Source organism: Rousettus aegyptiacus, unplaced genomic scaffold (assembly GCF_014176215.1).
Source record: "Rousettus aegyptiacus isolate mRouAeg1 unplaced genomic scaffold, mRouAeg1.p scaffold_m13_p_15, whole genome shotgun sequence".
NCBI lineage: Eukaryota > Metazoa > Chordata > Mammalia > Chiroptera > Pteropodidae > Rousettus > Rousettus aegyptiacus.
This window is the reverse complement of record NW_023416290.1, coordinates 34,964,976-34,987,767: the sequence shown is the minus strand read 5'-3', so window position 1 is coordinate 34,987,767 and position 22,792 is coordinate 34,964,976. Positions and strand designations below refer to the sequence as shown.

The following is a 22,792-nucleotide window of genomic DNA, read 5'->3' as shown; positions in this document are numbered from 1 at the left end:
TTGCCTCCTGGGTGTTGCTCACATTTCTTGCCATGTGGCCACTTGCCTCTCACATGCCTTGCCACAACCTAGAAGCTTCAAGCCAGCAGGAGAATCTCTTACTCCAGCCTGCTAAGATGAAGTCTTACATAATGTAACCTAATCAAGGGGGTGGCTATCCCATTGGTGTTGCTGTATCTTATTGGCTAGAAGCAACCCAGGGGTTGCGCCTGCACTCAGGAGAAAGGGGTCATCCTACTGAGAGACTTGCTGGGGCTCACCTTAGGCTGCATCCACTGTAACAGGAGAGTTTGGAAGCAGGTGCAGGCAGCCGGGCTTTGGAATCGCCACCATATTTGTGCAAACTAAAGAGGAGGACAAATCAGAAGTGCTTGCTTCTTGCTTTCAAGCAAAACATAGCTGGGAGTAAATAAATAGGTTTCATCCCAGCCATCCACACACACACACACACACACACGCGCGCGCGCGCACACACACACATATGCACACGCAGTACACCATACACAAATTTATATTTAAAAATACTCTTCAAAGTTAGCAAATGAGAGTTTTCATTATCTGAAGATGAAGGAGTCTGAGAAAAATATCTGGAGATAGTACATAAATACATCACCATTTTCTTGGCTAGCACTTTTTTAGCAGTGAGGAAATTTGAACAAAACCGTGTTCTCAATGGCAACAACATTTATACACTTAAGAAACTTTTTATAAAAGTTCAAATAAAATGGTCTCATTTTCAACTTTTCATAATTTAATTTTTTCATTTTTAGACAGTTTAGGTTTTTAATACCTGTATTTTAAAATTCTGCCTACTAATAATTAATTATTAATAAGAAATATTTAAAGGATGATACTGTTTAGGTTGTATTTTTTACATTTTACATGATGCTGATAAATCTATGTATTTTAAATATATTAAATATTCATTTTCATGGATTTCTTTTTATGGCTTCTGAAGCCTTTTTCTTATAAAATATCAAATACAGAAATACTGGTATTGTCATTTTGCTCCAATATTGTAATCACTACTAAGATTTTCATGAATTCAGTTTTTTTCTGATTGCTCTTTAGAAATCCTAACATTCAGACATTGGAACTGCATTAACCAAGTTACTGCTTGCATCTGGAAATAAAGCACAAGCATCCTTTGTTAGCATCTGTATCTAACGGTGGGTTTGCATAATGTGATCGCTGTATCTGTGCATCTCCATGGAGGTTACCACAGACCTATTAGCAGACTGAACCACAGACCTTTGCCATTAATGTCTCAGATTTGCAGCCACCTTGAAGAAAATAAGTGACTTGTGGAAACATAGCTCGTTAGCAGCCATGTTGAAATGAAAAGGAAATATATGCTGCAATGATTCAATTAAGAAACTCAGAGGAAGGATTTCTCGTGGGTCCTTCTTCCCCGCCCTTATCTCCTTTGTAAGTCTCTCCCTACCTATATTTTTCTTTTTTGCTCACTCATGACTAAGCCTTACGCTGTAGCTATTGGTTTCTCTTATATGAAGCGGTGCATAGGGTTGTTATTCAGAATGGTGAGAACATAATCACCTGTAGCTATGGGTAAGATAACTCATTTGGCAAATAAAGGACAAAGCTTGCTTGTTTTCCTTCCTTTCTTCCTTGCAGTTGTTTTCTTTGTAGGAATTAAATAAAGGGATCTCTTTTAAAAGCACAAAATAAGTTAGAGTAAATAAATAGAAGTAACCTTTCTTGCTTGTGACGGAAGTATTAAGCAAAGGCTCAGAAGAGCATTTGTCTTTGGTTGGAAGGTCACAGGATAAAGTGATTCTTTATCAGAACTGAATCCAGTGGAAAGTTTGGAATTTTCCAAGGTTGTTGGCCCACTGTAGTCATTAGATCTTGCCCACAGTTTTAGTGGAGGGGTTGAGACTTACCTAATGATTTCATAGGATTTCTTTGCCATATGTCTTAATACATAAATCTGGTATTTTCGCTTATTACTGAAATCTGAATTTATTTATTATATGAATCTGTTTCTAAATTTTGTTCCTAGACCATCCTAACATCCTTTTGCATCATGGTGATTAAATCCAAATTGGATTTCTTTGTTTGGGAATGCTGCAGTGGCAAGTTGTGGCCATCTGGGCCTTCTTTTGGCATACGATGGGCATCCAACAACTTATTCCTTATATTTCTTTATCTGGGGCCCTGTGTCCCCAGCAAAGTGGACACCACCTCCTCCTACACTGAGCTCTCCTATCCCAAGTTTCCTATGATACAGATGGTCTGCGCTTGGTCATTCCCATCTTGTCTTATTTACCATTGTTTGCTATTGATATTTTTTCTCTTCAAAGAGACCAAAAGCTCTTTGAGGCCAAGGATTCTGTCTTCTTGTCTTTTATGCCTTCATAATGCTCACAGTCCTTAGCACTTGATGCCCACCTGCCACCAGGCCCCATACCTCCAACTCTTACACTTGGTCAAAACATTTTTTTCTCAAGTTGAGAGAATTATGTCTCTTTCATTTACCTCACTCTGAGCTGGGGGCCACAAAGGTGAGATGAGCCAAACAAAATGTCCCATCCTCCTCTCAGGGCTACCTGCCCGCTTCCCATTACTGGAGCTCCAAGGCTCCTGTCTAGGCATCTCTCCTGGGACTCATTCCCCAAGGCCTGACCCTCACTGAGGTCCCAGCTGCATGTGGCCCCTCCTAGGGGCCGAAGACCAGAAACACTTCCAGGTCCAAAGTAAGGCACCTCCAATAGTGAAATTCCAGGCACTGTGATAGGCAACAGTGGATATATTTTTAACTCATCCTTCTCTGGCCTCTCTTAAATTGTACCACACTGATTGATGCCTACTCTGCTTGCTCACAGGTCCATCCTGATTGGGGGCTATTAAAATAATGGGAATATTTATGTCCGTCCTTACGCTACAAATAACCTAGCAAGAGAGTCGGACTACATGTGCCTACAGAGACTGGCTGGTGTACTGTTTAAGAGTCTTTCACACATGCTGAATATTAATCTTAGTTTTTCTACTTACTATTTGTGTGGCCTTGCGTAAAGGTCTAAAATTTTCTGAGGTTCTTTTTCTTCATTTATAACAGCAGGATAACAAACATGTTTTGGAAATTCGGTGAGCTAATATATGGGTCATTCTTGGCCCATAGTAAATATGCATGACGTAGGTGTTGTCAATAATAATAACTAAAGCTAGGAAGGATTATAAATCCAGGCAAGGCAGTTTGAAGGTCTGAGGCTGAGAACAGGTATGTAGAGCAAGGTAATGATGAAGGTGGAGGAGTATAAAGGAGAACTCTCTAGAAGAGGACTTCCTCGCCTCATATAGAACATGAGTGCTGTCCAACACCTGCGCTGGCTGAGCCACGGGTACCTAAGGCCCTGATGGGTTGGCCTGCAGAGGCATTTTTGGTGTGGAAGCAGCCTGCTGGGCGCACATTGTCATAACTGTTTCTGAGTTTCTCTCCGCCACAGGACTGTGTGTCCTCAAAGCCAGGCTCTGACGGCACATTCCTGTTATTCCCAGGCCACTGTCAGAAGTACATGCTCAGTGCTTAATTATCGGTAGAATGATTAAAAGGCAGAAGGTGCCGGAGCTTTTCTGTACCACATCTTCTACCAACACAAGTGGTCGTATGAAGGATCCACGAAGACTCGGTATACCACCCCCCCCGCCCCCTCTATACATACACACACCTGAGCATATACCACTGGACGAGGAGCCTGTAAAATCGAGCCTGATGCTGAAAAGGACGAGTTGGCAGATCACCGCAATGGATCACTGCAAACCCCTGAAGCCACCTGGCTCATGATTTCACACTTCTCCGAGCTTCTGTTGTTCCGTGATATTCAGAGATGAGTTTATTCTCATCTCCAAAGCAATGATTTTTAAAAAGGCTGTGTGTTTTTTTTTTCCCCATTCGTGTTTCCACCTTGCCATCCCGCTGTTTACAAGATTGGTCTCTCACACTCTGCCTGGGGTGTTGTCTATTCTTATGTGATTAAAATGGCCAGAGGAGTCTTTGAGCTGCTCGGTTTTGAAGAACTGGGAAGCCACACTGCCCTGTGGAATCCCAGCATGCATAGCATCTCCCCAGTGAAAGAGACACATAGCAATTATGAACCTGTGACAAGCTGGGAAACTTTGCACATTCAAATATATTAAACACTTGAAAGTGTCTGCTGTGCACCTCGTTACAGAGATATCATACCAAGGCATGACTTCTCATGTGAGCTGAGGCCTCCTTAGAAGTAACATGGAGTAACATGAAATGTGATTTCTTTCCGAAGTTGAGTGCTTGCCTTGTTCTCTCCAGCTCTGAGTTGGAAATGATGCCCTAATACCTTTTGCCCCTCTCATTGCTCCTGCATCTTGTCCTCACTCTGCTCCGATCTTTCATCCCCATCTGAATGGTCTCCTCTGTGCCTGGTGTTCAGATGCTACTCCTGATCACAAAATCATGGTGGCACCTGAGAGAAGTGGGAACCTGAAATTGGAAATTGCTCATTTTCTTGAACCATGGAAGCCAGAAGGTTGGGGGAGGGAGGACTGAGCAAAAATTGCTCTGATTACAGTTGTTTTAATTACAACCACAATGGCTCCTGGCTAGCACCGAGAGAAATGACCTTCGGCAAAATGATAAAGTGGACCAAAGTTGGCCTTCCCTTCTTCTCCTCTTCATGGCTTTACCCTCCCAGAGGCTCCTGACAAGCCCTGCACATCCCTAACTCCCCTTCCCCAGGTAACACTGTCTGTCACATCCCTAATCCTTCTCCTCCAGGTAACACCATCTGTGTCTCTAATTCCCCTGTTTAGCTCAGACCTTTCTCATCAGTACTCAGGCTCCTTCCCCTGTGTGCTAATTACCTCTTATTAAAATGTCTCTTCTCAGATAATATTCCTCTAGGGTGCTCACTGCGATATGAACACAGGTGGTCTTGGGTCAAAGGAGCCTATGCTGAGTGTGCTCTTCTTGGGTGGAAGGGATGTGACCAAAAGCACAACTCAACAGGCCTCAGATGATCTGGGTTTTTAATTCTAGCTTTGCCACTTATTAGCTGGTGACCTTGGGTTATGTTACTTAACCTTTCTAAATATGTCCTTGCCCTTACAATAGAATTGATGAGTCCATGCTAGCGTGTCTTAAATAGGAGATGTTTTTACCTGCCAAGATTATCATAAAACTCAAATGAGATGAAGCATTGAAGCATTTGATAGTTCTTTATGCATGAGAAGTTATGTGCAAATGTAAGCTAAAAAGGCAAGAGAGTGCCTTAGCCACGTCCAGAACGTTAGCTTTGAGAGAGAATGTGATGTAGCAGAAAGCTTCAGCCTGGCTTTAATATTTTCTATAATCTTAGTTTTTCTGAGCCTCCATTTCCTCATCCATACAAAAGAATACAACCGAATCTCATGGGATTGTCCTGAGCATTAAATGCAAGAATGGATATAAAGGCCCTTAAGTTTCCTCTCACCTTAATGGGTCCCTTAAGAAGTGACTGTAGAGTCTGGTATAAGAGTTTCCAGGTGCTTCAAATTTATCTGTGTATGAGGCAGATCCAATAACTGGAATGGTACCAAAGCAGCCAAGAGGAATGATCTGTACAAAGGTGTACATCATCTCTGAAATGGGGTGGATGCAAAAAATGCAGAGGGTGATGGGAGCTGGTTCCGAGGAATGGGGAGGGAAGTGCAAAGGGTGTTTACTTTGGCACAAAATTAAAAAGAGCACAATAAAATTCCATAATCAAAATAAATAACATTTAATGCATAATCTTAAAAAAAACCACAAAATTAATGCAAAAGTAATCCAGTATGAACAAAATATCAACAGTTTAAATAACGATAGGATCAGGAGCAGTGCGAAGCCGAGCCACCCTGGAGCCCCAGGCAAGAAAAAACATCACTGATAGTGCTCATGTCCCCGCCCCGGGGTGGTGCTCGCTGGGCGGGAAGGAAAGTCCCAGCGAGGGCTTCAAGTCCCCGCTCCTTATTTCTCCCTACCTGCTCTGGGTTCCAGTATAATTTGTGAAAAAAGAAAAGACTATCTCAAATGAAATTCAGATATTCTTTCCAATCAGGTGGCTACAATGAGATACAGTTTGGAAAGGAAACATGAAGGAAATGGTTCACCGGGGGCTCGATTTACGTTGCGAGTCTGCAAACGGTGACCCACAGACTGGCCACCTGTTTTTGTAGGTAAAGTTTAATTGCACACAGGCCCCCTCATTTGTTTTTGGGATACAGTGGCAGAACTGAATACTTGGAACTGAGACCATGTGGTCTACAAAGCCAAAAATGTTTAATATCTGCCCTGATGTAGACCTCTGATTGAGATGATCAAAGCATTCAGATGTCTTTGGATCAGCCTGTGGGGTTGGCAGCAGTTTAGAATATAGAGCTATTTGCAGACTTATATAACAGAGCATTCAAGGACATTTACAGAGAATATTATAACCTTCCATGTGTAAGAAGTGGGGAAAATGAGGAAGAAAGCAGAGTTCAAAAAGTAAATTAAGAGAGGCAGCCGAGAGCGGGTGGGGTCTGCACCCCGGTACAAGTCTGCAGGAGCTGCGACTTGATATACGAGATGCTTGTGAGAGCTTGACAGCGCCCAAAACGGGCAGAAAGCAAACAATGGGTTTGTAGGAAAGTGTGGTCATTTGGATTATTACATAAATAATTTGCGGATTTAGTTACTTCACCCTGTTAATGTGGATAATTTAGAACCGATGTCACTAATTCAGCAAGCATTTAGTGAGCGTCTATTTGGCAGAAACTGCAAGAGTTGCCCTCAAAGTAGTCTACTTCTGAGTCCAAGTGTGAGCGAACAGAGATAGAAACCCCTGGAAATTGTGTTCTGATGAGCCTTGGGTTTGGGGTGCATAGGGGAGACCACAGGGAGACAAGAGGAGAAAGACCTCAGGAGGCCTTGGATGCTGGCTAAGGAGCATGACCTTCTCCGGGGGCCAGCAGGCAACTTCTTGATCAAGGAGGTGGCAGATCCATCCTTGTGCTATGATTAGGGTGTTAATTGAGCGTGGAGGGGTGGAGGGTGGGTGAGAGTAGAGGTAGGGGCACTAATGAGAAGGTGATTTCAATAGCCTGGTATGACTTCTAGTCCTACAGAGATGACATGGGCATCAAGTTAGCAATGTCCCTGGAAATGGGAAGAAAACAGCTGAGAGTCCTGCTGGGGGTAAAATCGACCAAGACTCAGCCACTTGATTATGGGGGGCTCCTACGTTTGGAGTTGAGGTGAATGGCAGGCTGGAGAAGGTATTAATAGAAATAGAGGAGCCAGGTAGAGAAATAGATTTGAGGGTCAAAAATGATAAGTTCAGTTTTATACGAATCGAAGATGCTATAAAAAAGCCAAAGAAATGCATGAGGTGGAGGTGGGGGTGGGGAAGGCGGGCGAGAAAGTGGGGCTAGAGATGAAGATTTAGAAATTATCTGAGAAAAGATAATTATTGAAGCTGTGGGCATAGAAAACATCCATAAGAGAGGAAGTTAGAGAAGAGATGAGTGTTGAGGAAACAACTACGATAGTTGCCAGATAAAATACAGGATGTTCAATTAAAATTTCAGATCAACAAAGAATCATGTTTTAGTATAATACTGTCTCGTGTAATATTAGGATATACTTATACCGAAAACATGATTCATTGTTGATCTAAAATTCAAATTTAACTGGGGATTCTGTTTTCATTTGCTAGATTGAGCAATCCTAGACTGTGGGGATTGCCCATATTATGGGATGGTCAGAGGAGGAGATAATGGAAGAGCCTGGAATGGAAAGGTAGGTCCCAGGAAAACTACAATATTGTACTATCAATAAATCAAAGAGCAGAATGGGTTTCAGAGGGGCTGAGCAGAAAGGTCAAGGCCATTGCATTTGGCAACCTGGAAATCATTTGGGATGTCTGAGAAAGCAGAGAGTCCTGGTTGCAATGGATTAAGGAGTAAATAAAGTAGAGGAGATGGAAATGATCAGTGAAGGCCCTTCTTTTAGGAAGTGTGGTGGAGAAGGAGAGAGATGAAATGGCAAAGGGCAATAAAACAGGAGACAGGTTTACAGGATTAGAGAAGCCAAGGCTGTTTTCTAGCTTTGGAGAAGGAGCCCAGAGAAGGGGCATCCTGAAGCTGTAAGAGGAGCCATGGGGATAAGGATGGAGTGAGCTGTGGACGACACTGGAGCAGGGAACTGGGGCATAAACAGAGGGATCGACCTGTGCCAGGGGGATGCGCCTTCTTCCTCCAGGTCACGAAGCGGGGAGGGAGGGATGAAAAAGATACGGAGATTTTCAGAGTAGGGAAGAGGAAGGCAGGCTTTTGTTTTCTTTCCTTTTTATTGTCTGACTTTGATGTTGAGAGTGCATTTATAGAGGTGGGATTAGGGGAGCAGGAGAAGACTCAGGCTCGAAATATTCCCTCTGTGCTGATTGCACAGGACAGATGTGACAAGAGCTCGAAGTGTGTGCAATTCATCCAAGTGGTGCCATTCGTCTCTCTTGTGTTGTCTCTTCTCCCAGCTCCAGCAACCCGTATCGATTCACAACATAATTAAATTGCTCACTAGTTGAAAGGAAAATGACAAAAACAGAACTGAACAGACTTGCACTCCTCCATTTTGTTAAACCAGGAGACTCCAGCCATGAAAGGATCAGGGTCATTTATCTATGTCCCCAGCCCTAGAAGGGGGCAGCAGGGGTGTCCAGCAGATGGCATTTGAGGGGGACATGTGGAACTCCTAGTCTGTGAGTTCCTGCCTTTACCATGCAGATTGCGTCACGTGGCATTCATGGCTTTGCCATGTCACACCCTGCATAGCAGGCACTCACAGATGGCAGCCGAGACACACTGATCCCAGCCACCGTGGGCCCTCTGGGAGCTTAGGTCAAAAGGCAGCTGGGCTATTCTGCAGCTGGGAGAGGGGCAGGTTGAGGAGCAAAGCAGCCTGTAATCTCTTAGCTGCTTTCCCTCTCTGCGGGCAGGAACAAGGGTGTCGTTGGAGGGGGCCATTTGCCGAGCTGCAGAACCCTGAGAAAGCTGAGAAAGAGGAATTATTTCAGGGAGGGGGTGGGGCAGTGCCGTCTGCCCCGGGGAGCACTGGTGCCTCCACCTCCCGAGACCATTAACATTTCCACCCCCTCTCCACGCCTCCTCTCTCCCTCCTCCTTACCCCCAACACGAAGACATAAATGAAATTCCTAAAAGTAGACTACTTCTGCCTAGTTATTTTTAGTAATTGCTGTTAGTATTTATCAAGCTTTTCAGTGTTAATTTGTCCTCCCACCCATTTCTCTTCCTGCCTCCACATCCTAGGCTTGGGATGGAAGGAGCACCTATAGCAGCTGGTGGCCTCACAGAAACATCTCCTGGAGAGAGGAGACTGTAGGCTATAAAATCAACCTCACCCACCCCCACCTTGAAAAGGAGAACGGTCTATATTCTGTTAGCTTTGGAGAACAACCTGTGTGTTGCCGAAAGTGAACTCATTAAAGTGTCTAGGTGGTGTTTACTTAGGTGACAGCCCACCAAGGAGTGGGGTTGGGGAATCCACACATGCACAAGATGCCATAATGCAGGCACAATGGATCCCATGCCAGGTAAACAAGCAGAAAGCCACAGGAAGCAGATGCTAGAGGAGAGACAAAAAAATGAAAACTCATGCAAAGGATCAGGGAACTGAGGGAGCTGAAGGACTGAAGGAACACAAGGTGGTTGAGGTAGTTGTGATGTGGGGGATTGAAAAGGCCAAAGGAGGAGAGCTCTATAGCAGGGGGTCCCCAAACCCCAGGCTGCGGACCAGTACTGGTCCATGGCCTGTTAGGAACTGGACCGCACAGCCGGAGGTGAGCGGCAGGCCAGCAAGCGAAGCTTCATCTGTATTTGCACCCGCTCCCCAGCGCTAGCATCACCGCCTCAGCTCCACCTCAGATCAGCTGGCATTAGATTCTCACAGGAGCACTGGTCCCTGGTGCCAAAAAGGTTGGGACTGCTGCTCTATAGCAGTAATTTATAGCTTAATGCTGAAACGCTGCTCGTTCCTGCCTCAACGGCCTGTCCTGTCTCCCGAAGGCAGTTGTGCCCAGAGCAGCCACAGTGCCCTGGAGAGGAACTCCCAGGCCACGTTCTAACAGACGGCCGGCTGCTGGATGGAAGCAAGACCAGTACAAGTGTGAGTCGTATCAGTCTGCATGACCATTGGACCCCTTGCCTGCTCATCAATGTAGTCATTCATTAGGAAGTAGACGAGAGTTGTTTTCTTTACAACTACAAAGGAAAAAATATAATATGACATGATTTTTGTGTTCTTTTTAATTTATCTTTTTCAGTTTTTTAGAAACTGAAAAACATTGCAAATGAAATGAAAAAAAATTCAACTGATGGGCTCAATAGAAGAATGGAGGGAACAGAAGAAAGAATCAGATTAAGAAGATTTCAGAACAAGAAAAATTACTGGGCACATAGAAGGACATTACATAATGATGAAAGGGTCAATCCACCAAAAAAACAACAAATGTTCATATTCTGCATGCAAATCCTAAATATGTACCAAACAACAGAGGGAAACATATGAAACATAAACTGATAAAACTAAAAGAATAGACGAATCCACAATTAGAGTTGGAAATTTAATATACCTCTGTCAACAACTAATACTGCAGCTTGACAGAAGACTAGCAGGCATGGAGGAGAGCACAGCACTATCAATCGGCTGGACCTAATCTGCATTTAGAATCCACCCGACGACAGCAGAATAGGCATTCTTCTCAAGCGCCACAAAAATATATGCCAAGATAAACCATCAGCTATACAACAAAACTCAACGAATGTAAAAGAACTGAAATTAAACAGAATGTATTCTCTGAATACAATGGAAGCAAACTATTGATTAATAAGAGAAGGATGACAGGAAAATCTCTAAACCTTTGGAACTGACTGAAACAAAAAACTGAATAACCTGTGGGTCAAAGAGGAAGTCTCAAGGAAATTAAAATTTAAAAAAAATCATTAAAGTCAATGAAAATGAAAGTACACCATGTCAAATTTTGTGAGACTCAGCTAATGAGGTTCTTTTTTATTTTTTTAAGTATTCTGATTCTTTCAATAACATTTCTGATTACCGAATACAGATATAACATCTGGAAAGTACAGAAAGTACGAATGAAAACATCTTGCTTTTAATTCGAACACTCTACCTCCCTTTGACAAAGGAGATCTATCCATTGGGTACAAGACTTTTAAATGAACCTGTTCTTCCACTTTTGAGTAACCTAATCCAATTTTTTAAAATTTTTATAAGTGCATAAAAAATAATAACTACTTTAAACTTCCTAACAAGATGTATTCACCTGAAACTCAAAGTTCTGTTTTCCTTCGTATGGTAGGTATTTTGGTACCAATTATTTGACTATACTTCGGTTAGGGTTAGCCTGCTCCCCACTCCTCACCAAAAAGAAGGTAACATTAAAATCTTAAAATAGGCTCGATTGTAAATCAAAAATCTTAATTATCCTTACTTAGAAGAAGGCTGTGTTTAACTTTCTTTTGATTTAATCCCTTGGCCATTCTATAACCATCTGAAATACAAATGACCATAAATCTGCCTCCCATCTCTCTCCAGTTTTTTCAAGCAGAACACAGACCTCCTGTTACGACATGCCAGCCTCCTCGTTCTCTTATAGCCCGATTGACCAAACCTTGAGTCTATATTCTTTATCGCATCTTTACTCAGCCTGGTTGCCAAAACAAATCAATACTTACTGAATACTCCTGTAACAGCTACTATTTCCAAAAGTTTAGAACAACTTCACAACTAATTTGTATCCATTCTTAATAGGTTTGGGGAGCCCGAGGCAATGTTCTCCCCACCCTTTTGACTTTAATTTGCAACACAGCCAAAAAGGTAAAGCAGAGAAGAAGGTAGGGACATCACCACGGACGGCTTCATATTTTGAACCTAAACACGTGAAAGCGCCAAAGGATCGACTGTGTCTCCCAACTGAGTCCAAGACCGTGCCCCATTGCCAAGCTCCACCAGCAGAGGCAGGAGGCTCACCTGTCCCTGTCCCCCAAACCGTGATGCTCCAGGGACTGGAGATGCACAGAGAAGCTTGGCAGCAGTGACCTGCATATAGCAGCTCTCGAGAAAGCAGAGCCCTTGCCCCAAACCAAAGGCCTCAGCTGGCACCAAGGGCCCTCAGGGAGCTGGGGCATCCCACTCCCATCCTGTCTTGCCCCTCCCTACAACTTCCCTCCCAACGGGGCAACACTCCAGTCTCCAGAATGCACTCCAACAAGCCCACTGGGAGAGCCAAGGCCACCTCCTAGTTTCAGTGGGGAAAATGGCGTCAGCTACCCCGCCTCCCAGCCAGTCTCCAGGACCAGCCTCCCTTCCTCACTACAGGATGGCACCTCTGGCTAGGGTCCCAGGACAGTGTAATTCATTTGTCAGCAAGGTGATGTCGGCCTGGAATTAGTAGTTCTGCCGACCAGTCAGACACCGGAACTTTGATCCCGCACTTTGCACTAAAGCAGTTCTGAGAGAAAATTTTATAGCACTACGTACTTCAGATTAGAGAAGAGGAAAAGTCTCAAATCAATAATCTAAGCTCCCGTCTCCAGGAAATTGCTTTGTAAGAAACTAGAGAAAAAGAGCAAAATGAACCCAAACCAAGCATAAGAAAGGACATAATAAAGATAAAAGCAGAAATCAATAAAATCGAAAAGAGAACAATAGAGATAATCAAACAAAAAAACGATTCTTTGAAAAGATCAACAAAATTAATAAACTTCCAGCAACACTGACAAAGAGCGAGAAGACACAAATTTTCAATATCTAGAATAAAAAATGAGATATTACTACAGGCCAGTAGACATTGAAAGAATAGCAAGGGAATTCCTATGAATAACTCTACAATGAAGTTTCAGAATTTATATGAAGGGAACTGATTTCTCAAAAAGTACAAGCCACAACTCACATAATATAAAATAGATAATTTGAATGGCCTTATAACTAAGGAAATTAATGATTTAGTAAAACTCCAAACGGAAAATTCCAGGCCCAGAGGGTTTCACTGGAAAATTCTACCAAATATATAATAAAAGTTAACATTAGGCCTGTAAATTTCTTCCAGAAAATAGAAGAGGAAGGAATACTTCCTAATTCATTTCATTAAGCTATTCTAATATCAAAACTAGAAAAAGATAGTACAATATAAGAAAACTAGACACTAATGACTCTCATAAAGAGAGATGCAAAATTCTTTAACAAAATTTTATCAAATAGCATTCAGCAATATATAAAAATAATTATATACTATGACAAATGGAGTTTATTCAAGGAATTCAAGGCTCATTCAATATGAAAATTAATAAATATAATCTACCATGGTCTAAAGAAAAAAGTCACGGTCACACTAATTGAAGCAAAAAAAAAATCATTTGACAGAATTCAACATCAATCATGATTTCAAAAAAAAAACCTTTTAGAAAAATAGGAATAGAGGGGAACTTCCTAAAATGTATAGAGAATATCTACTAAACAGCTGCATCTAACAACTTACTTAATAATGAAAGACTAAATCATTTTCCTGTAAGATCAGGAGCAAGACAATGGTGCCCTTTCTCATATAGCACTAGAAGTTCTACACAGTGCAGTAAAGTAAGAAGAGAAAGTAAAAGGAATACAATGCAGAAAGGAAGAACTAAAACTCTTTCTTGCAGATGACGTGATGATCTGCCAGAAAATCCAATGGAATCTACAAAAAAAAAAGCTTCCTACAGCTAATAAGTGAGTTCAGCTAGGTTGCAGGATATAAGAGAAACAGAAAAAACTCTGTGTGTTTCTAATATACTAGCAATGTGTACATGGATACTGAAATTAAATATACAATATCATTTATAATCACTCAAAAACATGACATACTTATATGTAAAAATCTAACGAGACATGTACAGGATTTATATGCTGAAAACTATAAAATGCCTATGAAAGGAATCACAGAAGATCTAAATAAATGGAGAAACATATTATGTTCATAAATTGGAAGATCTAACACAGTGAAGATGTGAATTCTTCTCAAACAGATATTCAGTTTTAATGGAATTATTATAAAAATTCCAGCAAAGATTTTTGTAGCTATAGACAACACTATTCTAAACATTTATATGAAAAAAGAAACTAGAATGTCTAAAACAATTTTAAAAAGAATAAAGTAGGAGGAATCATTCTATTTCAAGACTTATTACATGTGAACTTAGCAGAGGGATGGACGCACAGATCAATGGACCAAAATAGAGAAGCTGGAAATATAAGTATAGCCAACCGAATTTTAATAACTATGTAAGAGCAATTCAATGGAGGAAAGACATTTTTAAAAAATAGTACTGGAGCAATTGGATATCCATAGGCAGAAAAAAACAAACAAATGAGCAAACACTTTATACAACTCAAAGTGGATCATAGACTTAAAAGTAAAACATAAAACTAGAAAACTTTTAGAAGAAAACAGGAGAAAATCTTTAGTACTTACGGCTGGATGAAGCATTCTTAAAACATGACACCACAAGCATGATCTTGAAAAGGGAAAATAAATAAATTGGACTTAATCCAAATTAAAAAATGTTTACTCTATGAAGGTCTCTGTAAAGAAGATGAAAAGATAAGCTATAGACAGAAAATATTTGCAAAACACATACCTAACAGAAGACTCATATCTACACTATGTAAAGAACTCAAAACTCAACAGTTAAAAAGAAACAAATTCTATTAGAGAACTGGCAAAAAATAGACATTTCTTCCACTGAGAAGGATATATAGGTGCCAAATAAGTATATAAAAAGATGTTCAACATCACTAGCTATTACAAAAATGTAAATGAAGACTATGATGAGCTATATCACCCATTAGAACAACTAAAATTAAAAACAGCAATAATGCCATATGCTGGCAAGGATATAGAAAAACTGAGTCTCTCAAATATTGCTGGTGATTAAAATGATATAGCCACTAGAAAATAGTTTGGCAGTTTCTTAAAAACTAAACATAAATGTATTACATGACCCAGCAATCAATCTCCTGGGCATTTATCCTAGAGAAATGAAAACTTATAGCCACACAAAAGCTTATACAGAATTTTTCCTGAAAGCTTTATATGGAATAGCCAAAAAAAAACAACCAAAATGGCCTACAATAGATAAGTGTTTAGACTGTGGTACGTTCAAACCATGGAATAGTATTCAGCAATAAAAAGGAACTATTGATGGATGCAACAAATTAGATGGATCTCCACACCATTATTCCAAGTTAAAAAAAAAAGTATCAAAAGGTCACATACTGTGTAGTTCAATTTATTAACATTCTAGAAATTATAAAATTATGAAGATGGAGACCAGATTAATGGTTTTCAGGAATAAGGAATGGGGGCAAAGGAGTTGGGCGAAACTGAATGGCAGTAGAAGGAAGTTTTTATGGTGTGGATAGTTCTGTATCTTGATTGCAGTCATAGTTACACGAATCTTCATATGTGATTAAATGATTATAGAACTGTAAGAAATATATTGCATGTGGGTTTACAAAACAAGAACATTGTTTAGTTTTGCAGCTTTTGAGCTTTATTTGTTAAAAAAAAGTCATCATTTTACATAGTTACCTGATGCTTGCTTTTTACCATTCATTGTGTTTCTAAGATTCACCCAAGTTGTTGCATGCAGTTCTGTGTGATTTATTGATTTTTCCCTGTTGTCTAATATTTTATTGTATGACTATAACTCAATTTATTTATTTGCTCTCCTGTTGGTGGAATTTGTGTTAAATATAGCTTTTTTGCTATTTAGAATAAAGCTGTTACAAACATTTTGTGCAAGTCTCCCAGTGCATATTTATAAGAGCTTCTCTAGAAAATGTAGGTAGGAGTGAATTTGCTCAATTGGAGGGTATGTGAACATTCAACTTCATAATATGCATAAGATAAGGTTAAATTGTTCCCAAGTATTTATATCAATTTATACTCCCACCATCGATTTAATTTGCACTTTCCTGACTACAAATGAGGTTGTTCATCTTTTCCTATGTTCATTTCACCATTTGTTTTTTTCTCCTCTGTGACAATGTGTCAGATCTGTTGCTCATTTTTCTATTGTGTTGTCTTTTCTTACTGATTTGTAACATTTCTTTATATAATCTGAATACTGGTCTTTTGTTAATTTTACATGTTGCAAAATTGTCTGGATATTGGCAGACCTTCTGTTTTCTTTATTTCTTTTAATAAACAGATCTTAATATTACAGTAGGAAAGGTTGTCAGTCTTTCCTTTTAAGATTAGCAGTTTTGTGCATTAAGAACTCCTTTCCCATTTGGAGGTCAGAAAGATGTGTTTATATATATATATATGTGTGTGTGTGTGTGTGTGTGTGTGTGTGTGTGTGTGTACACACATATATATATTTTAGGTTTTTTAGATTTTAACTTTTTTTTTTAGGTTTTAACATTTTGCTTTTAACAACTAAGTCCTTCGTTCTTCTGCAATTGATTTTTGGGTGCAGCTCCTCCTTGACTTCTGGCTCAGTAAATTATTCCAGCCTTCGTGAGAGTTCCGTTGTCTTCCAACTTCCCTGCCATGTCTGGTTCTGATGCTTGCTTTGTCTCTTCAAATTATGTTTTTTACCTTTTGATATGCCTGGTAATTTTTTCTCGATAGCCAGACATGATGTATTGGGTAAAAGGAACTGCTGTAAATAGATCTTTTAGTAATGTGGTTTTCAGGGAGAGGAAGTGTTCTATGCATCCTATGATTGATTAGGTCTCAGTCTTTAAGTGAGCCTGTGCCTCTGGACTGTGAACCTCACAAGTGTTTCCCAATGTCTTCCTTCCCCCTTAAGTAGGACAGGATGGCGACAATGCACTGCAAGGGAGTTATTTCCCTTCTCTCTGGTTAACTAGTTTCCCTGAGGGCAGGCCTTATAAGGACCTGGCATACAGTAGTCCCGCCCCCCATTGGTGAGGGATAAGTTCTAAGACCTTTCGATGGATGCCTGAAATTGAGATGATAGAGAACATTATATGTACTATTGTTTTCTCCTATGCATACTTTCTTATGATAAAGTTTATATATTAAGTACAGTAAGAGATAAACCACAATAACTAATAATAAAATAGAACAATTATAGCAATATACTTTAGTAAAAATTATGTGAATGCTGTTACTAGTTTCAGGGGCTCTCATGCTGAAGTCTTTGCACAGGCTCAGTGCTTTCTGGCACAACACGTTGCTGTCAATCAGAACACATTTTCTGTTTATGTCTTCCTCTTGCAAATTTTATACCTCTTCCATCTTAACTAAGCTCCCAACTCTCGCTGTGGCCATAATTTTTGCAGTTTGAAGTATGACGGCAAAACTAGCACAAAATTTTTTTCCTTCTTCACAATTTCAAAGGTAGTAGATTTGTTCTTACTGTAGATCTTAGCAACCTTGACATACAATTTTTTTCTTTCCTTAGTAAGTAGGGAAATTCAGCCTTTTCACTTAAAGGAAACACTTTACAGTCTCTCTTTGGTATATCTGAATTGCCAGCATCACTGTTCTTGGGCTTTTGGGCTATTATCAAGTAAAATAAGGGTGACTTGGACACAAGCATTGTGATAATGCTACAGTTGATCTGATAACCGAGATGGCAGCTACTACATGACTAATGGGCGGGGCACGTCTGCGGTGTGGAGGCACTGGGCAAAGGGGCGATTCACGTCCTGAGCTGGACAGGGAGGGGTGGTGGGAGATTTCGTCATACTGCTCAGAATGGTGTGCAATGAATTATTTATTTCTGGAGTTTTCCATTTAATTTTTAGACTACGGTTGACCGAGGGTAACTGAAACCATGAAAAGAAAAACTGTGGATAAGGAGGGACTACCGTATTTCAGAATGGCTCCTTCCCTCTCCCTTTTCCAGAAGCCTGAGGAGATTTTTCTGATATTTACTGTGGGAATCTCCTGGAGGTAAACTTCACAGTACTGTGAGGGCCCCCCAAGACTTGGTCCCCATGGAGTTTTTAACTCTCAGAGTTATCCCCACAGAGACTCCAGGAGTTTGTCACTTGCAGTTGAGGTTCTCCTACCCCAGCACTGCTAATGCTGGCATGTGTCTGCTTGGGGAAGCCAAGACTGTTTTCCTCCGTTGATCTTTGTAATCCTAGGGGCAGTGGTTTATAGATCCAATAGGAGTAGTTGATTTCTACATGTTGTTAGGACAGAGTGGAGACCTCAAGCTCTTCACATGTGCAGCCAGACCCACAAGTCCTCTATTGTCTTTAAATAACTAAGGAATGAGAAAGTTTAGGAAGAAAATTCACCCACGGTGAGATTTGGGAAGATGACCAATTATCCCTTAGGGAGCCTTGAAAGAAATTTTGGTCAACTGACCTAAGTTTCAATTCTTGCCTTAGCAATTTTTTAAGTGGCAGAATGTCATCTGTTAAAAAGATAAAGAAACCCAAAACAAAAACAGTGAATTCCCTTTTACCATTTGAACTATGGCTCAGATCATTTAAATGAGCCATTTGTTGAGAAAGAAGCATAAATTTAAATGCCTGTTTGTGTCATATTCAGAATACAGATTCTGCTTTTGGAGAGGCAGTGGAGTTTATTGGAAATACCATTGTAGAGAGCTGGGGTTAAGCCTTGATACATCATTATGTGGTTGTGTAACCTCTTTGTTTTAATATGTTCAGCTGCATGCAACAAGAACCCTTCTACGGTGGCTTAACCAAAAAGTTTATTTTTTCTCATGTAACATCCTAGAAATAGGCAAAGTAGGTCCAGTGTTGTGGCACCTTCCTTCTATTTAGTCTTTACAGCATGTGGCTTTTGTCTTCATGCTTGACAGTTCACGACTGTAAGATATGACTCTACCACTGGCATTATATCAGCAAAGTGGCAATCTGAGTAACCTTAGTCAGAACATGGGACAGACAGTGTGCTAACCTTGTCCTCTTGGAAGGTGGATGTGGGTCTTCAGCTGCTGCAGCTATAATTTTTTGTACCACGAGGAAGTTCAAGTCAATGTACAGAGAATACCAGCGCCAAGAGAACTGCAGAGATTAAAATGATATGGTGAACCTCATGTCTCCCCTACATCTGGGTTTTTTCGCTATAGTTCAATGAGCCAAAATATTTTATTGTTTTGTTATTTATATATATAAGTGAGTTTGATTTGGGTTTTCTGTTATTTATAGTCGAAAGATTCTTGAATGATAATTTCTATATATATTCCAGGAAAAAATTATATATATATATAATTTTAATATGTTATTTATTATAGTAAATGTATATATTTAAAAAATATATTACTTAATATATTGTATAGTTATGTGTGTGTGTATATAAATATATACACACACATATACACACATATGTATGTTACATGTACATAAATTTATTCTAAAGTTTATAGTCCTTCCAGGATTAAGGCCATAAGGCATGAATGTTTTTAAGAATGCGTGTTTCTCCCTATAATAAATTGCCGGCATAGCATGTGTCTACAGGATTTTAGACTCTGAAATGCCAGGACCTGAGTTGCTCTTTTGGGGACTGTACCTATCACTCCCTGTGATATAAGACTCATTCTTGAGAACTTTGAGCCGAAGACCAATTAGGCTGAAATATGTCAGTGTTCATGTCGCTGTGCTTCCTGTTTCTTATTTGCAAAGGCAGCTACAGAAGAATTAAAAGTAATAGCTTATATCAACTGCTTGACTGAGCTGTCAAATCTTCAAGTAACGTATTCATTAAATATGGGCGATCTCAATTGCAGGGCCACAGCACTGCTGGTGCTAAAATCTGTCGCGATACAGCGGGAGGCTCTGAGGCCCGAGGCTCTGCGTGACCGCGCATTGTGAGTTACTTTTTTAACCTCTCTGAACGCAAGGCTTTTAAATTGTGTAAATCATGACTCAGAAAGCAAAGGTGTTGCTTCCTGGTTAGGCTGTTGTGTGTTCATATGTTTAGGTATTTGGTAAGTAAAAACTATTAGCTTATATCTGTCATTAAAACTTAGTCATGAGGTAAAAAAAATACATCACCATTTTTAACTCTCGATAAATTTATAGGTCAGTAAAAATAAAACTGTGTACTCATTCTGATTTTTTAAAAATTTTGTTCTCTTCTGTGGTGATTTCGATTAAATAGAAACTTTATTTAGGTATAAGAAATTTACTTAAAAAAACAAAACAAAACAGTGATAAGTGATAAAAACCTTGCTTCCTGGAAACGAAGGCAATGTGCATGTGCCCCTCCTTTTCAAAGCTACTCATTCGGTATGGGAAATTTAAGAGGATATTGTGCAGCGAGTAGAACGGATGCTTTCTAATTCAGAAAAGATTCTTCTGAAATTCTATTACAGTGTAATTAGGACAGCAGCACCCACAATAGTGAATTTCCTGTCAAGATAGGAACATTATTACCTTCCTATGTGTTGATGTGGGTTTCGAAAGCAATCTCGTTGAATATTTAGGAAATTGGCTTTTCAGAAAAGGAGATCTACTGGTATATGAATTTCATGAAAACTTTTCAAAATATGCTTATGGCCCCATATGAGATCCAGCCAAGATTCGTAAGCAAGGTGACATGGCTCAGTCCCTGGCAATATTTTCTGTAGCTGTTTATACATGAACCATGAATATTACTCTAATATTTACTTAGCTAGATAGTTTTATATGAGGAGCAAAAATAAAATAGATGTGGGCAAGAGCAAAATCACACTTTTTGTGTTTTAATAATATTGCGGGGAAGGGAGATAAGTTGATATAAAGTGAAACAAATATACTTAACTCTTTTTACCTCACTTCTTCTATCCTTGTCAAATCTCTGTGGTTTAATCAAATATTACATGAGCAACGTGGCTCATCTGAATGTCACGAGAAAGTAAAGTGAAAAGTCTTTATTCCAAATTTGGTAGCCAATCCTCTTAAAGAGGTCTTTAGAACAGTAATGAAATACTTGACATTATGCTAAGCAAAATCTAATGTTCTGGAATCTTCCCCCCGCCCCCCGCCCCATCAACATTGAAAACTAAGTCTCAACTCCAATGCATTTCTCCTGGAGGCCAAGATAGACTTGTACATTCAACTTAGTAGTGATCGGGCACCCCGGGAGGGTCTTTCTTCTTGTAATACTCTGGTTATCACTACCCGAAACATGATGGCAGCCATTGTGTTAGTTCCTTGGACCTTGCTAACTAAAGAAAGACAGGAAATTCTTGCCAAAAGACAATAAAGCATGAGTGCGGTTCGACATCAGAACTCTTCCCCTTGGCATGGAGATGGAGAGAATCAATGTCTGCTATTGACTGCTGGTAGTTCCCTCCCCTCCTTAAGCTTCCAGGTCTCTCTCCTGCATCTGGGATCTCAGGGACAGGCGATTCCTCACTGGGCATTCCCTTCTAGAGTGAGCCCCGAATCAGCTCTATTCTTCTCTGCCTTATGTGGAGCAAGGAGAGGCTGCAGGAACTCATGCTTTAGATTCGAGGCATCTGTCAGACCCAATGGAGGACAATTTGGATGAGAAATTGACAGAAAAGCTCTCGAAGCAATGAATGAGCCACTTTTTGTTTGACCAGCGTTGGCTGTGAGAGGAGAGAACAAGGCAGGGGTGAGGGTGATCTCTTTAACAGAGGCTAAGCTACCTAACTGGGGCTTTTCAAGAAGATGGCCTCAGTAGCAAACACTGCCCCAATTTCTTGAGCTTTCTGGAATTCTGTTTAAGATTTCCAGACACTTAAATAAAAAATACTTAAACAGAATTCCAGACACTTAAGTAAAAATTGCCTAGCCACAGACGTCCTGATAACAATTGATAGGGAAGACATATGTAAAGAAACTATTTTAAAATGAAGTATATGAAATAGATTTCAAGTTCACAGTTATTTCTAATTTCCTGTCTAGGTGTCTCTCTTTAGCTTTCTTTGGCTAGAATCATTTTGCCAGGATCTCCAAGAATTCCATACTCTTCCCCAGGGCTTCCTACGTGACTAGCTTCTCTATTACACAATATTATATGAAATTATATTTTTCTACAGTTTTCTGCATTAAAGACCTCTTTCTCCTCTTCCTAAAAAAATAATAATTTAATCCTCTTAGCCTATGAGTTCACTGCTCTTTATTTTAAATGTTCTGTAAATTCCTTATTATGAAAAACACCTATTTTGTCAACAGAATATCTTTTATTCAGGAACAATAATAAAGAGAGATTATCTCAGAGGCTGAGAGCACAAGACACCAACTATCTAGAGGATAATCCAAGTATACTTCCAGATGTTTTCAAGTATGGACGTAGACAGACACAAATACTGATTATTCAATAATTGAATCCCTTGCAACCATTTTTCACCCAGTTATGTTTTTAATGTCAAAAACAGCTAATAAATTCAGTGGGGGAAAAAAGCGCTTCATTATTAGTATGTAGAAAAAAGAATGAAAAGTACCTGATTTTTCAGTAATTTTGCAACAAGTTCTTTTAGTGTCATGTAGACTTAGGAGAATGTGGTTGCTGTAGATAAATGATGATTTCAATTAACCAGAAAGAACCGATTGATTAAGCACCTAACTTGAGCCTGAGGGGAGAATGATACAGTCTAGCATGGACTCATATATTTGGTAACAGATAATGTTCCTAGAAACATAATTCATTTAATAAATAATTATTGAGCGTTACGACCTGACAGGCACTGTGCTGGATGGAAGGGATATTGATGACTTCTGCCATAGCCGAGTGGTGTGGGGTTGGTGGAGACATTAATC

At 40.0% G+C, this 22,792-nt stretch overlaps 1 protein-coding gene across 2 annotated transcripts in view; it reads left to right on the top strand.

The window, feature by feature from the left end:
• The window catches only part of NCALD (neurocalcin delta), a 366,103-nt gene that overhangs the window by 199,435 nt on the left and 143,876 nt on the right, over positions 1-22,792 (top strand). Inside the window, exon 3 of one of the 2 annotated variants that reach the window (XM_016147541.2) lies at positions 19,810-19,890. The exons of the other annotated variant lie outside the window; for it this stretch is intronic. The gene's annotated coding sequence lies outside the window, so the exon portion shown is untranslated. The remainder of the gene's footprint in view (positions 1-19,809; positions 19,891-22,792) is intronic. 2 annotated transcript variants of the gene reach the window in all.